At 35.3% G+C, this 14527-nt stretch overlaps 1 protein-coding gene across 1 annotated transcript in view; it reads right to left on the bottom strand.

Moving 5' to 3' along the window:
- The window catches only part of EXOC4 (exocyst complex component 4), a 740211-nt gene that overhangs the window by 667384 nt on the left and 58300 nt on the right, over positions 1-14527 (bottom strand). The window lies entirely within an intron of this gene.

The raw sequence follows: 14527 nt of genomic DNA, 5'->3' as shown, positions 1-14527 counted from the left end.
AATAAACATAGACAATCAAAAGGAAGATGTGAGAAGAAAATTCACTAAATCCAGGAAATATATGAAAGAAAAAGACAAAATTATCTCAGGCATGAAGAATAAATTATAAAATACCCAGAAAGAATAGACTCAAATGAATACTTTATAAGGGGTATTAAGGAAATGCAGGGAACCAAAACAGAGGATAAAAGAGAGATAAAGAAATGAAAAAACCAAAGAGAAAGTAGTAGAAATGGAAGACAGGCAAAGAAAAAATAATATATTATCAGAATGACAAAGTAAGAAAAACAAACAATAGAACAGAATTAATACTTAAAACTGCAAACCAAGAAAATTTACCAGAAATAAAAAAATAATCTTGAATGTATAAAATGAAAGAGCCCATTGAGTATCCAGGAAAATTAACCACCAAAAATATCAACTCCAAGACATATCCTACTAAAACTATTAAATTCCTAAGGTAAAAAAATCCTGAAGGCCTACAGGATCAAGGAACTTACAAGGAAAAAAAAATTAGACTGGCATCAGAATTTTCATGAAACACACAAAGGAAGACAACAATGAAACAGCATTTTATTAAAAATTCAGTAAGTGAAAGTGTAAACCAAGGAATTTATAGCCACTCAAGTTGTCCTTTAAGTATCAAGACTATAGAAAGAGAAAAAAAAAGCATTTTCAAGTGAAGGAATTCTGCATTCATGAGCCCTTCCTGAGGAATTTTTCAGATGATGAGCTTCATCCAACCAAGAGATGATTACGAAAACCAGAAAATTTAAATGTAGATTTAAATTTAAGTGTAGATTTAATACAAAAACAAAAGTGGGGATGAGGGGGAAGACAATTATAAAAAAGTAGTATGTTGTGAAAAAGTAAAAATAATGTAACTAAAAAATGGCAAAAGAGAGGAAGAGGAAAATAGAGTAAGGTTTATTACTTGTTATCTAGGCAATAGATGGAATTAAAGGATACCAATAAAAACCAAGAAATCTGAGATCAAAGGTTAAAGAAAAAAGGATTAAGAGCATTTTTTAAAGGTATACATTAAAAGACAACCACTAGGGGAGGAAAAAAAAACTCTTCCTGAACAAAAAATTCTGTATAAAGAGCAAAGAACACATATCTCAGAAAGAAACATAGCAAACATAACATAACACACATATTCATAAAATACTATGATAGACTTGAGACAAAACATATCAGTCATACCAATATACATCCGCTTCAACTCAACAATTAAAAGGATGTTCAATCTGGCTCACAAGGCAAGGCCCACCTATATGCTCTACACATATCTAAAACAAACCAATTAAGAAAGACTGAAAATGTAGAATGATCAAAGGTATGCCGGTCAAAAAGCATTAACCATGACAAAGAAGGGCACTTTTAAACACCAAAAGCCACAATTCTCAACGAAGCTACAATACTTACCACTATTAATATACTAAACAAAATAGCAACCACCGTTTTTTTTTTTTAAAGAAACTACAGGCAACGCAAAGAGATACAGAGGAAAAATACACAAATAGAAAATTTTAATACATCACAAAAAATAAGACAGGAGATAGAAGACCTAAACAACTAATTGAATAAGGTAGATCTCATGAATATATATCAAAGTGTACACCTAATAATAGAGAATGCATCTTCTTCTCAAGTACCCCAGGGACATTCACAAAAATTGATTATATATTAAGTCACAAAGAAAATGTCAGTAAGTTCCATAAAGTAGAAATATTATAAACAACACTCTGTGAATTCAATGCAACAAACCTAGAAAATATTAAGAAAAACAAAACAAACACAAAAGACCCTTTCATCTTTAAATCTAAAATTCCTCTACTAAAAATACTTGGATGAAAGGGTTAATAAAAACTGAACTAAGACAATTTTTTTTAAATGATGATAAAAACCCTATATATTAGTGTCTATGGGACATATTCAAAGCAGTGATGAGAGAAAAATTCATATCATTGAACACTTTTATCAGTAAAAATTAAAATTAAAATACATGATTTCAATTTCTAGCTCAGAAAAAAAAATAAACCAAAAGAAAGCACAAAGAAGGAAATAATAACGATAAAGGAGAACATGAAGTAGAGGACACAAAAACCGACCCGACCAGTAAATCAAAATCCTGACTATTTCTTGGAAAAAAAAAAAAACTAACAAAATAGACAAACTGTTGGCTACTTTGATCAAGAAGAAATGAGAGCGAGCACAAACAAAAACTAAATGACAAAAAGGAAACAAAAGAAAATTTCAAAACCATAAGAAAATACTTTACAGACCTCTATAAAAATAAAATTGAAAAACTGAGTGAAATGAGTAATTTTCTAGGGAAATACAGATTATTAAAATTGATCCCACCAGAGACAGAATGCTTAGAACAATTTACATAGATGAAATAGAGAAAATTATTAAAGAATAAAAAGTAAAAATATAAAAAAGTGCCAAATGGTTTTGCAGAGAAATCTTTAAACCTTCAAACACGAGATAGTCCCAATGCTCCATAATTGTTTCCAGACAGTTGAAAATAAACAAAAACTTTCTAATTCCTTTTATAAAGCAAATTATTACATTGAAACCAAAATCTGATAGATTTAGACAACAGGCCAATATTATTCATGAACATCCATGCAAAAATCCTAAATAAAATATTAGCAAATAGAATTAAATACTACATTGAGAAAATAATACAACATGATCAAGAGGGATTTAGTCTAGGAATGAAAATTGGTTCAATACTAGGAAATCCATTAATATATTAATAGATTTAAAGAAAAAATAGAAAATATGGATAAAAGATATAATAATTCACAAACATAAAAATGGACCTTAAAGAAAAATTATTCAAACCAACTCATAATTAGAAAAACACAAATTAAACAATACTGTGATACCATTTTTCACCTATCAAATTGGCAAAAATTTAAAAATATGACAATACATTCTGTTGGCAAGGCTGTGGAGAAAACAAACATTCTCAAACACTGGTAGGAATGCAAACTGGTACAACTCTTCTGGAGGAGAATTATCAATGTCTAAAAATTACATATCGGCTTGCCTTTTGATTGAGCTATCCCTCTTCTAGATATTTACCCTAATGATACACCTCCAACAATATGAAAACACATATGCACAAGATTATTCATTGCACCATTGCTTATAATGGCAAAATATTGAAAACATATACCCATGTATAAGAGAGTGATTGAGGGCCGGCCCTGTGGCTTAGCGGTTAAGTGTGCACGCTTCGCTGCTGGCGGCCCGGGGTTCAGATCCCGGGTGCGCACCGATGCACCGCTTGTCCGGCCATGCTGAGGCCGCGTCCCACATGCAGCAACTAGAAGGATGTGCAGCTATGATATACAACTATCTACTGGGGCTTTGGGGGAAAAAATAAAATAAATAAAATTAAAAAAAAAAAAATAAGAGAGTGATTGAACTACGGCAAATCAACACAATGGAGTACTATGCAAATGTAAAAAATAAAAAAGCAAAATCTCTACAAACTAATATGGAGTGATTTGCAGGATATATTATAAAGAGAAAATAGCAAAATATAAGAGTATATCTGTAGTTCCTACTCTTCAAAGAAGAAAGAAAGGTATAAGAAAAGATATATAATATCTGCTTGTTTGTACAAAAAGAAATACAGGAAGGATAAACCAGAAACTAATGAGACTGATTAACAATATGGGATAAATGGGAACAGAACAGAAAGAATAGGAAACTGGGAATGAGACAAAAGAGATGGCGATAGGGAAGTGACATGCCTGCATATCTGTTTATACAATTCCAACATTAGAACATACTAGTGTTTCATATGTCCCCGAAAATACATGAATAAATTGAAATCAACCAGGATCTAACGGGAACCCATATGAAATACAAGTAGTAATAAATGAATCTAACTGTATTGCAAATTAAACAATATAACCTTAGGGAACAAAAGAACATAACCTTAGGGAACAAAAGAACTAACCTAAGTAACTTCAGATTTTGACTATTTTGACTATATACTAGAAGCCTCATAGTATACAAATAGAATTAGACACAAATACTGTACTTAAGTTAATAAATCTGTTTTCCACCAGGACATGAGTTGTTTTTCATAGGTTATCAATTCTGAGATTATATTATGTGTATACTAGGATTGTGCAAATACATAAAAAAAAAAAGTACTGGGGCCAGTCCAGTGGAGTAGTGGGTTAAGCTCACGTGCTCCACTTCAGGGGCCCAGGGTTCCCCTGTTCAGATCCCGGGTGCAGACCTACAGACTGCTCATTAAGCCATACTGTGGCGGCATCTCACATGCAAAGTAGAGGAGGATTGCCACAGATGTTAGCTCAGGGCCAATCTTCCTCATCAAAAAAACAAGTACAAACACACACATAAACATATATATCTATTTTCTAGCTCTGTCAGCTGAGAAATGACACATCAGCAGCAATGAGGACACTAGAACACAGGTCTTGTGTTCTTGGTTACTAAATAGCATTCACTTATAAAAGGAACTAGAGTTTTTTAGAGAAATGGTTCATTCCAAGGCTAGGACAGGGAAAGTACAGGTAAGCCTGAAATGTCTTGTGGTAACAGAAAGTAAGAATGTGTTCAAAAACGCATGGTGCCATATTGGAAGGACAGAGGAACCAATTTGAATGAGCTAACAGTGGCCAAATCTGGGACAACTTGAGCAACAAAATAAATAATGATGGCAACTGATTATAACTCACATAACAAGATAAATATCCATGAATTCTTACTGACATAATTAGTGAATGAATAAATAAACGTGGAAGAGGCAGTTCTTCATCACACTAGAATTCCAATTAGTAAATGTAAAAAGAACGATAGAAAATCAGAATTTGGCAAACACCTAATAATTGCTCCAGGCAAGAATCATAGCTTGGAATATATACTGCATTTGAAAGAAGAAAGGAAAATAGACAATTGAGAATTTTTAAATATCTCTACAGCACAGTAGGCACTAAAAAAGAACAAAACTACAATCCATAGCTTCCCATCCAGCAGAAGGATAAATAATTGGTCAAAAACTAAGAGCAGGAGCCAGCTCGGTGGCGTAGTGGTTAAGTTCATGTGCTCCACTTCGGCAGCCTGGGGTTCGCAGGTTCCGATCCCAGGCACAGACCTATGCAGCACTTATTACGCCATGCTGTGGTAGCCGACCCACGTAAAAAAGTAGAGGAAGATGGACACGAATGTTAGCCCAGGGCCAATCTTCCTCAGCAAAAACAGAAGGATTGGCAATGGATGTTAGCTCAGGGCTAACCTTCCTCACTAAAAAAAAAACAAAAACAAAAACAAAAAACCTACGAGCAAATATCACACTTCACAGTGACATTATTGAGGCGTTTCCACTAAAGGCAAGACCCACTATTGCCTCTACTATTCAACTTCATACTGCAAGTTCCTACTATGGAAAAATTAACAAACAAACAGAAAGAAAGGGAAGAAGGACAAATAATTTAAATTTTTAAGAAAGAGACAAAATTGTCCTTAACTACAAACACTATAATCGTTTACATACAAAATCCAGGAAGGTAAACAAATATATTTTTCAAATATACTAATTTTAAATAAATAATTCAGCAAAACTGCTAGAAACAAGATCAACAGAAAAAAATTAAACTTTTCAGAAGTATAACCAAACAGAAAATGTAACAAAAAATATATTATTTGCAATAACAACAAAAAATATGAAGTACTGAGGAGTTCATCTAACAAAAGATGAGTAAGACATGGATGTAAAGAATTAAATGAAGAGGTATCTCAAGTTCATAGATAGAAAGACTCAATAAAATATACAAATTCTTTCTAATTATTCTATAAATTAAATGAAATCCCAATCGAAATCCCAATGGGGTTATTAATGGAACTTGATATCCTGATTCTAAAACGTATGTGCAAGAGTAAAGGGCCAAAAATAGCCTAGATAATTTTGAAGAGGAGCAAAATGGGCCTTGCCAGGCATCAAAATAAACAATAAAGCTATAGATATTAAAACAGTGTGGTATCAGTACAAGGATAGACAATAGTCCAGCGGAACAAAAGACTCTGTAAAAACCCACATATAGAAACATGATAGAAGTGGCAATAAATAGTGTACTGTCTTTGCAACTTTTCTATAAATCGATAACTATTCTAAAATAAAAAGTTTATTTAAAAAAACTGTTTTATGTCAGTGGGGGAAAGATGGACTATCAGTAAATGCTGAATTAACTGGCTACGCATCAGAAAACAAAATTCAGTTCCTGATAAAATAAATAAAAATATAAATTCCAAATAGCTTAAGAGACCTATAAAATATTAAGAAAACACAGGCAAATACTTTTTTATGAAATCATAGTAGGAAAGCATTTCTTAAGATAGAAGGAATACAAATTATAAAGGAAAATATTGATAAAACTTACCTACATTAAAATAAAATCTAAAACATTTGTATAACAATGAAAAACAAAGTAACACAAGCTATAGCTAGAAGATATCTGCAAGCAACCTATTTACAGAAAAATGATTAGTATCCACTTAACTTTCCTGAATATTAATAGGCAAAAGAAATGGCACAACAAAAACTGGACAAACAATAGACAATGCATAAAAGAGACCCAAATGGTCCATACGTGGAAAGATTCTCAACATCACTAGAAACCAGAGAAATGCAAACTAAAATAACTTAAACTAAAAAAATAAAAATGAAACAAAATCTGTCAGATGTGCAAAAATCAATTTGCAAAAATTAAAGTCCAACAAAGCCAATTTTAAGGGCAAAAAGTAGAGAAGTGAAAGTTCATGCACTACTTGTAGGAATCCACATTTGGATATTCACTTTAAAAACAAATTTGGGGGGCCAGCCCAGTGGCACAGCAGTTAAGTGCATGCTCTCCGCTTCAGCGGCCCAGGCGCACACCGACACACCACTTGTCATGCCATGCTGTGGCAGCGTCCCATATAAAGTAGAGGAAGATGGGCACGGATGTTAGCCAAGAGCCAACCTTCCTCAGCAGAAAAAAAAAAAAAAAGAGGAGGATTGGCATCAGATGTTAGCTCAGGGCTGATCTTCCTCACAAACAAACAAACAAACAAATTTGGCAAGTAAAGTTTAAAATGCCCAACATTCCTACACATATACACACATGCACCCTAAGAGCAGGGCTTCCCCACCTTGTAGGCATCATGGCACATACAGAAAATAATAACACTAATAATAGCATAACTGGAGTAAATGGAAGCAGCTGCACATGGCTAGAGAGGACTTGCCTGAGGATTCTGACTGCCCCAAGACCCAACTGGCTACCCCAAGGGCTGAAGGGGTCAGTATCTCAGATATATGTATAACCCATTCCCAAAAGAGTGGCTAGGAAACTCAGTCCTACAGACATATGTACAAGAACATTCATTACTGTAAGGTTTCTAATAATGATATATACTGTAGTATACAGTTATAAGTAAATAAGTAAATCATACAATTAAAATTAAGTAAATTATACAATTTACTTAAGACAAAATATTCAAAAGAATAATACAGTTTGTATATATAAACAAATATAACATGTTTATATATAAACATATGTAAATATATAAACTATATGTACTATATATTTACAAATGCACAACCTATACACATATACATAGTAAAAGTATGAAGACATACAAGAAAAAGATACAGAACAATTTCAAAATAGTAGTTACCTCTGCGGTAGAAGAGAGAGGAAAGGAATTGAGGAAGAATTCATGCATTCATAGCGGGCTTCAATTGCGCCTATAATGTTTTATTTTTTAAAAAAGAGAATCTGGCCATCTGTATATCTTCTTTGGAGAAATGTCTGTTCAGGTCTTTTGCCCATTTTTTAATTGGGTTGGTAGTTTTGTTGTTGTTGAGATGCATGAGTTCTTTATATATTTTGGAGATTAAGCCCTTATCAGATGTATGGTTTGCAAATATCTTCTCCCAATTGTTAGGTTGTCTTTTCGCTTTGTTGATGGTTTCCTTTGCTGTGCAGAAGCTTTTTAGTTTGATGTAGTCCCATTTGTTTATTTTTTCTATTGTTTCTCTTGCCCGGTCAGATGTGGTGTTTGAAAAGATGAAAAGATGTTCAAAATCACTAACTATCAGGGAAATGCAAATCAAAACTACAATGAGATATCACCTCATGCCCGTCAGAATGGCTATAATTAACAAGACAGGAAACAACATGTGTGGGAGAGGATGTGGAGAGAAGGGAACTCTCATACACTGCTGGTGGGAGTGCAAACTGGTGCAGCCACTATGGAAAACAGTATGGAGATTCCTCAAAAAAGCAAGGATAGAACTACCATATGATCCAGCTATTCCACTGTTGGGTATTTATCCAAAGAACTTGAAAACACCAATTTGTAAAGGTACATGCACCCCTGTGTTCATTGCAGCGTTATTCACAATAGCCAAGACTTGGAAGCAACCTAAGTGCCCATCAAGGGATGAATGGATAAAGAAGATGTGGTATATATACACAATGGAATACTACTCAGCCATAAGAAACGATGAAATCCAGCCATTTGTGACAACGTGGATGGACATTGAGGGTATAATGCAAAGTGAAATAAGTCAGAGGGAGAAGGTCAAATACCGTATGATTTTCTTCATTAAGTAGTAGATAATAACAACAATAAACAAACACATAGGGACAGAGATTGGATTGGTGGTTACCAGAGGGGAAGGGGGGAGGGAGGAGGGTGAAAGGGATAATTCGGTACATATATGTGGTGATGGGTTGTAATTAGCATTTTGGTGGTGAACATGATGTAATCTATGCAGAAATAGAAGTACAATGATGTACACCTGAAATTTTTACAATGTTATAAACCAATGTTACTGCAATAAACAAAAAATTAAAAAAAAAAAATCTAAAAAAAAAAATAAATAAATAAAATAAAATAAAAAAGAGAATCTGAAGCAAATATGGAAAATTATTAAGATTTATTAATCTGGGCCGGCCCCGTGTCTTAGTGGTTAAGTGCGCGTGCTCCGCTGCTGGCAGCCTGGGTTCGGATCCCAGGCACGCACCAACGCACCACTTCTCCGGCCATGCTGAGGCTGTGTCCCACGTACAGCAACTAGAAGGATGTGCATCTATGACATACAACTATCTACTGGGGCTTTAGGGGAAAAAAAATAAATAAATAAAATTAAAAAAAAAAGATCTATTAATCTAGTGGGAAGTACACGGTGATAATTATTTGATCTGATACATGAATAATGTAATTCATATTTTATAATACATATTTATAATAAATATGTTTTAATTCCCCCCCCCCCAAAGCCCCAGTAGATAGTTGTATGTCATAGTTGCACATCCTTCTAGTTGCTGTATGTGGGACGCGGCCTCAGTATGGCCGGAAAAGCAGTATGTCGGTGCGCGCCCAGAATCCAAACCCGGGCCACCAGCAGTGGAGCACGCGCACTTAACCACTAAGCCACGGGGCTGGCCCTAAATATATTTTAAATAATTAAAAAGTAAACTCCAGGGCCAGCCCGGTGGCGTAGCGGTTAAGTGTGCGCGCTCCACTGTGGCGGCCCCGGGTTCGGATCCCGGGCACGCACCAACACACTGCTTGTCAAGCCATGCTGTGGCAGCGTCCCATATAAAGTGGAGGAAGATGGGCACAGATGTTAGCCCAGGGCCAGTCTTCCTCAGCAAAACGAGGAGGATTGGCGACAGATGTTAGCTCAGGGCTAATCTTCCTCACCAAAAAAAAAGTAAACTGTGGCCTTGCTTCATTTTTACATTTAGAATTATTTGAACTATTAATTCTATTTTGCCTCCCTGGTACATATTCCTCAATTCTAGTTTTGCTCATAGAAATCAACAGATATTTCATAAGAGCAAATGCAAGAACACTCTAGGAACAGTTGATTTAAAATGACAAGGGAGGCCCTCACCTGAGGAGAGAAGTATCTCAAAATGTGTCACATAATTTTGGAGAGTTAGATCTTTACTATTCTAGACATGTGAGTTCCAAGAAGAGAAACTTTATCTCCTTTTACGTTAGCATTCATAGCTCCCACCTCACGTAGACAGAATTTTTTAAATATCAGATCCAAAATTCTTAAGTAAATATCAGGTCTCAGAGCAAGACTTTATGAAATAAAATGCACATCAAGAAAACAGCAGCAGAAGAAAGCAAATCATTTAATTTGTGATCTCTTTAGGTTTTATTGCTTAACCTATGCTGGTACCAAAAAGAAAAGAAGAAGTCCAGTTTCATTACAGTTATGTTCACAGCAATCACAGCAGGACTGTGAATAAAATGAATAAAGAAGCCACGAATGAAACGCCTGTGTACCCTGGCAGTAACTGCTCAGTCGAAACGTTCCAAAGGCAGTTTGCCAAATGAAAGGACATACTGGAAATCCAAAAGCTTACACCAACATTTCACTACAATTATTGGCTTTTCTCTACAATTCTCCCATCCTTCTACACAAGTTATAGTTGAATTACTACACTTGTATTAGACATAGTTTCCCTGTACATTACAAAATACTGTGACTGATGAGAATAGGAGAAAGGCTTGCAAAATACATCTCCTACATATTTAGAGTCGGAACAGCACAAGGCCAGGCTCCAACAGTTACCATCTTGTTTGAACTTGGACCAATCACTCAACCTCCCTGGATTCAGTTTTCACATTTGTAGAATGAGTTTTTAAAAGAATACCTGATTAACCAGAGAACATAAGCAGTTTTTCATATATTTACTAGCAGGGGTTTCCTCTTATACAAACTGCCTAATCATATTTTTGCCTATTTTTCTATTAGCTTGTTTTATTGATTTATAAGGGTTCTTTATATATTCTGGAAGTTTAACCTCTGTCAGATAAATGCCAACCTTTCCACGTATATGGACTCTTCTGTGAATTGACCATTATTTGCCCAGTACTTTATTATGCCATTTCTTTTCTTCATTAATATGTAGAAAAGCTAAGTGAATGCTAATCATTTTTCTGTTAATGGGTTGCTTGTGTCTGTTAATCTGTGCCTTGATTTTGTAGTTTGTAATTAAATGTTTTATTTTTTAATTAGATGATGCATACACTATACACAATTCTGTACTTTTGTAACTTAAATATTTGATAATACACTCAAATATGATAGATACAAATATAATAATCATAATGGTAATGATAATAGTACCTCCCCTAACTACCTCATAGGACTGTTACATCAGTTGAATGATGTAACATATTTTGCAAACTATACACATAAACTATAATAGAAAATCTCTCACAACTCTACTTCTAAATAAGACATTTGAAAAATGACTCATTTGCAAGCAATCAAAATTCTCATTTAATTAATAATAATCCGAAAGTTCTCAGGAATCACCTCCAACCTTAATTTATGGCACCCCAATGGGAGATCTGTTCTACCCAGGGATTCCCTATAGGAACTTCCTCTATAAACATGTCAGTTCTAATGGATTACACCCTCAATCCTACTATTTCACAAGATGAGAGGGGCGCTTTAAAAGCCCATGTTAAATTCCCTGCTGAAAAAGACTATTACTTTCTAGGCTGACTTGCAGAGCACTTCACAAATAGACCCTTAGGACTTATCGTTCATTATTAAAAATAAGACAAAATTTCTGCCCTTTATTATACTATATTTCATCAACCCTACACTTTTATACGTACTTAGTAACATTTTATGCAGTTCTCTACATAATTTACATCTTACTCATTTACACAATCTCCTTTAATAATGTGACCCAGATTAATATAGTCCTAAAGACTAGAACTGCAATGACTTAAAAAGACTTCACACATAATTTCAAGAAAGTCGAATTTTTACACATTGGTTCCTAAAAATAACTTAAGTCAGAAATCAGGCAGTTGCAGGGGCCGGCCCAGTGGCGGAGCAGTTAAATGCGTGCCTTCTACTTCGGTGGCTCAGGGTTCCTCGGTTAGGATCCTGGGCGCAGACCTACTCACCGCTCATCAAGCCATGCTGTGGCGGCATCCCACACAGAAGAGCTACAACGCTACGATTATGACACACAACTATGAACTGGGGCCTTGGGGAGAAAAAAGAAAAAGAGGACGATTGGCAACAGACATTAGTGCAGGGCCAATCTTCCTCAAAAAAAAAAAAAAAGACTTTAGGCAGTGCAGAGTGTGATACGCTGAATAATGGTCCCCAAAAGAGATCCACATCCTAATCCCCAGAATCTGTGAATGGTACCTTACGTGGCAAAGGAGACTTTGCAGCTGTGATTCAGGTTAAGGACCTTGAGATGGAGAGATTATCCTGAATTACCCAGAGTGGATAATTCTAATCTCATGAGCTCTTAAAAGAGGAAGGAGGAGGCAGAAGAGTGAGTCAGAGAGATGTGACATAAGAAGGATGTGACCCACTGTCCCTGGTTCTGAAGATGGAGGAAGAGAAGCATGAGTCAAGGAAAGGGGCAGCCTCCAGGAGCAGGAAAAGGTAAAGAAATGGATTCTCCCATAGAGCCTCCGAAAGGAACACAGCCCTGCCAACACCCATATTTTAGCCCAGTGAGACCCAACCTGGACTTCTAACCTACAAAACTATAAGATGATAAATTTATGTTGTAGTAATTTGTTGTGGCAGCAACAGAAAACTAATACACAAAGCATACTTAGCTTATTTGCAGGAAACAAACTGGTTAGAAGCACATACTCTGGAACCCAGCTCCTGAGTGGAAATCACAGCTCTACTACCTGTCAGCTGTGTCAACTTAAACCAATTATTAACCTCCTTAAGCCTTGGTTTTCTCATCTGTAAAATGGGGCTAATAGTAGTACCTATGTCATAAGATTGTTGAGGGACTAAATGACTTAAGTCACATACAGCACTTAAAATATTGTTTCACAGATAGAAAGCACTAAACACATCTTAACTACTGCTATCATTGATTTTAATCAATAATATTTTAACTACCTTCCTTTTTCAGGCACCCACAGGGAAATCACGAGATCACCAGTCTTCAAAACAAAGAAATGAGCCCTTCCAAAAAGGATAGGTTTGTACACATGTCTACAAGCAGGATCCATAATAGCCCCAGCTCCAGTAAACTACCATGCGGTTCTTCAAGAGTTGTTCCCGATAATGAAGGAATAGATTGCCAAAGTCAAAGTGTCACCTTGAACTCCATTAAGTGATAAATGCTAACTACAGGGCCTGACAAAAAAAGTGCCCATCAAAGAGTAAGAGCTGTCTTATGAAAAATAATAGATGTAGCAAAATTAGTTTCTGCTGAAATTTGCAATAAGTGGCATTTTTCTACTTACTTGCTATTTATACAGTACTTTTCATTTGCAAAACGCCTGCCCTCTCATGTCTTCATAAACAATTAAAATTTTTATTTTACTTGGCCAATGAGTTGGCAGCATTTACGTAAATTGACGTAACCAGGCTAAGCAATGATAATTCACATTATAAAAACACAAGTGGTACTTCTACCTTCTGTGGTAATTTCCACAGAAGGTAGAAGTCAAATACAAAAGTATAAATATATATTCTGTTTCATAATTCCACACTCTACAACAGCTCAAAGCAGTGTCAAAACTCAAAGGATAGCATACTACCTCAGAAAGAGGGAGAAAACAAAACCTTTTAACTCCAGGAACAGGCTTCAGTACAAACCTTTGCAAAGTGTCATTAAAAAAATAAGTGTTTGGGTTTTTTTTTCGCCCACAAACTCAATAACTAAGTAGACTAACAGAAAAATGTATTATAAAATAATTCCCACTCTTCTCCTACAGTAAAAGCAATAAATTCAAGATTCCAAGCCTGAATAACTCCAAAATTTAATTAAATGATATTTTAAAGGTAATTAAATATGCCCCAGCAACAACAATGTATTGTTAAGCTCTCAAAAGAAACACTTCCAATTAGTTACACAAAATATATTGATTGAATCCAAATTATTTTTCTACCTTTTCATTATTTCAAGCTCTGTAGGACTATAGAACTAGTAAGAACTAAAAGAACTAATTTTTATCTGAAAATCCAATGATAATCGACATTATTATTTCTTTAAAAGGCATTGAGGACTTAGGCTGTCACATGAAGGCACCTGCGGGGCTTCCCACAAAGACATCCAGTCCCCTTCTCCCCAACCCAAAGCTGCAATAGCAGAGACGCTCTTTGCCCAGAAGCTCTCGGAGCCCAGCTGAGCTGAACCCTCTGACAAGGCAGGTCTGAGCCATTCCAGAAGAATTCCCCTAAATCTATGCACCCATATTCAAAGTCCACTCTCCATCCCCCAACTTTAAATATAGGCCAAAATGGCTCTCCTTTGTCTTATTCAGGATATTAGGTAGCCCAAGAAGAAATGTGATTAGTTTATAGATATGTCCTCAAAGCGCATTGTGTGTGTGTGTGTGTGCATGCATGTGCATGCAGGCACACATGGAAGTATAGAGGCCACTGGAAGACACAAGGAATCAGGATATAAGACAGGAGTCATACACTCAAAAGCTCCCAAGGACCAGACAGAGA

This window comes from Ceratotherium simum, chromosome 1, assembly GCF_057802395.1.
Source record: "Ceratotherium simum simum isolate JZ-2026a chromosome 1, ASM5780239v1, whole genome shotgun sequence".
NCBI classification, from domain to species: Eukaryota; Metazoa; Chordata; class Mammalia; order Perissodactyla; family Rhinocerotidae; genus Ceratotherium; species Ceratotherium simum.
Note: the sequence above shows the minus strand (reverse complement) of the source record. Positions and strands in the feature narration are given on the sequence as shown.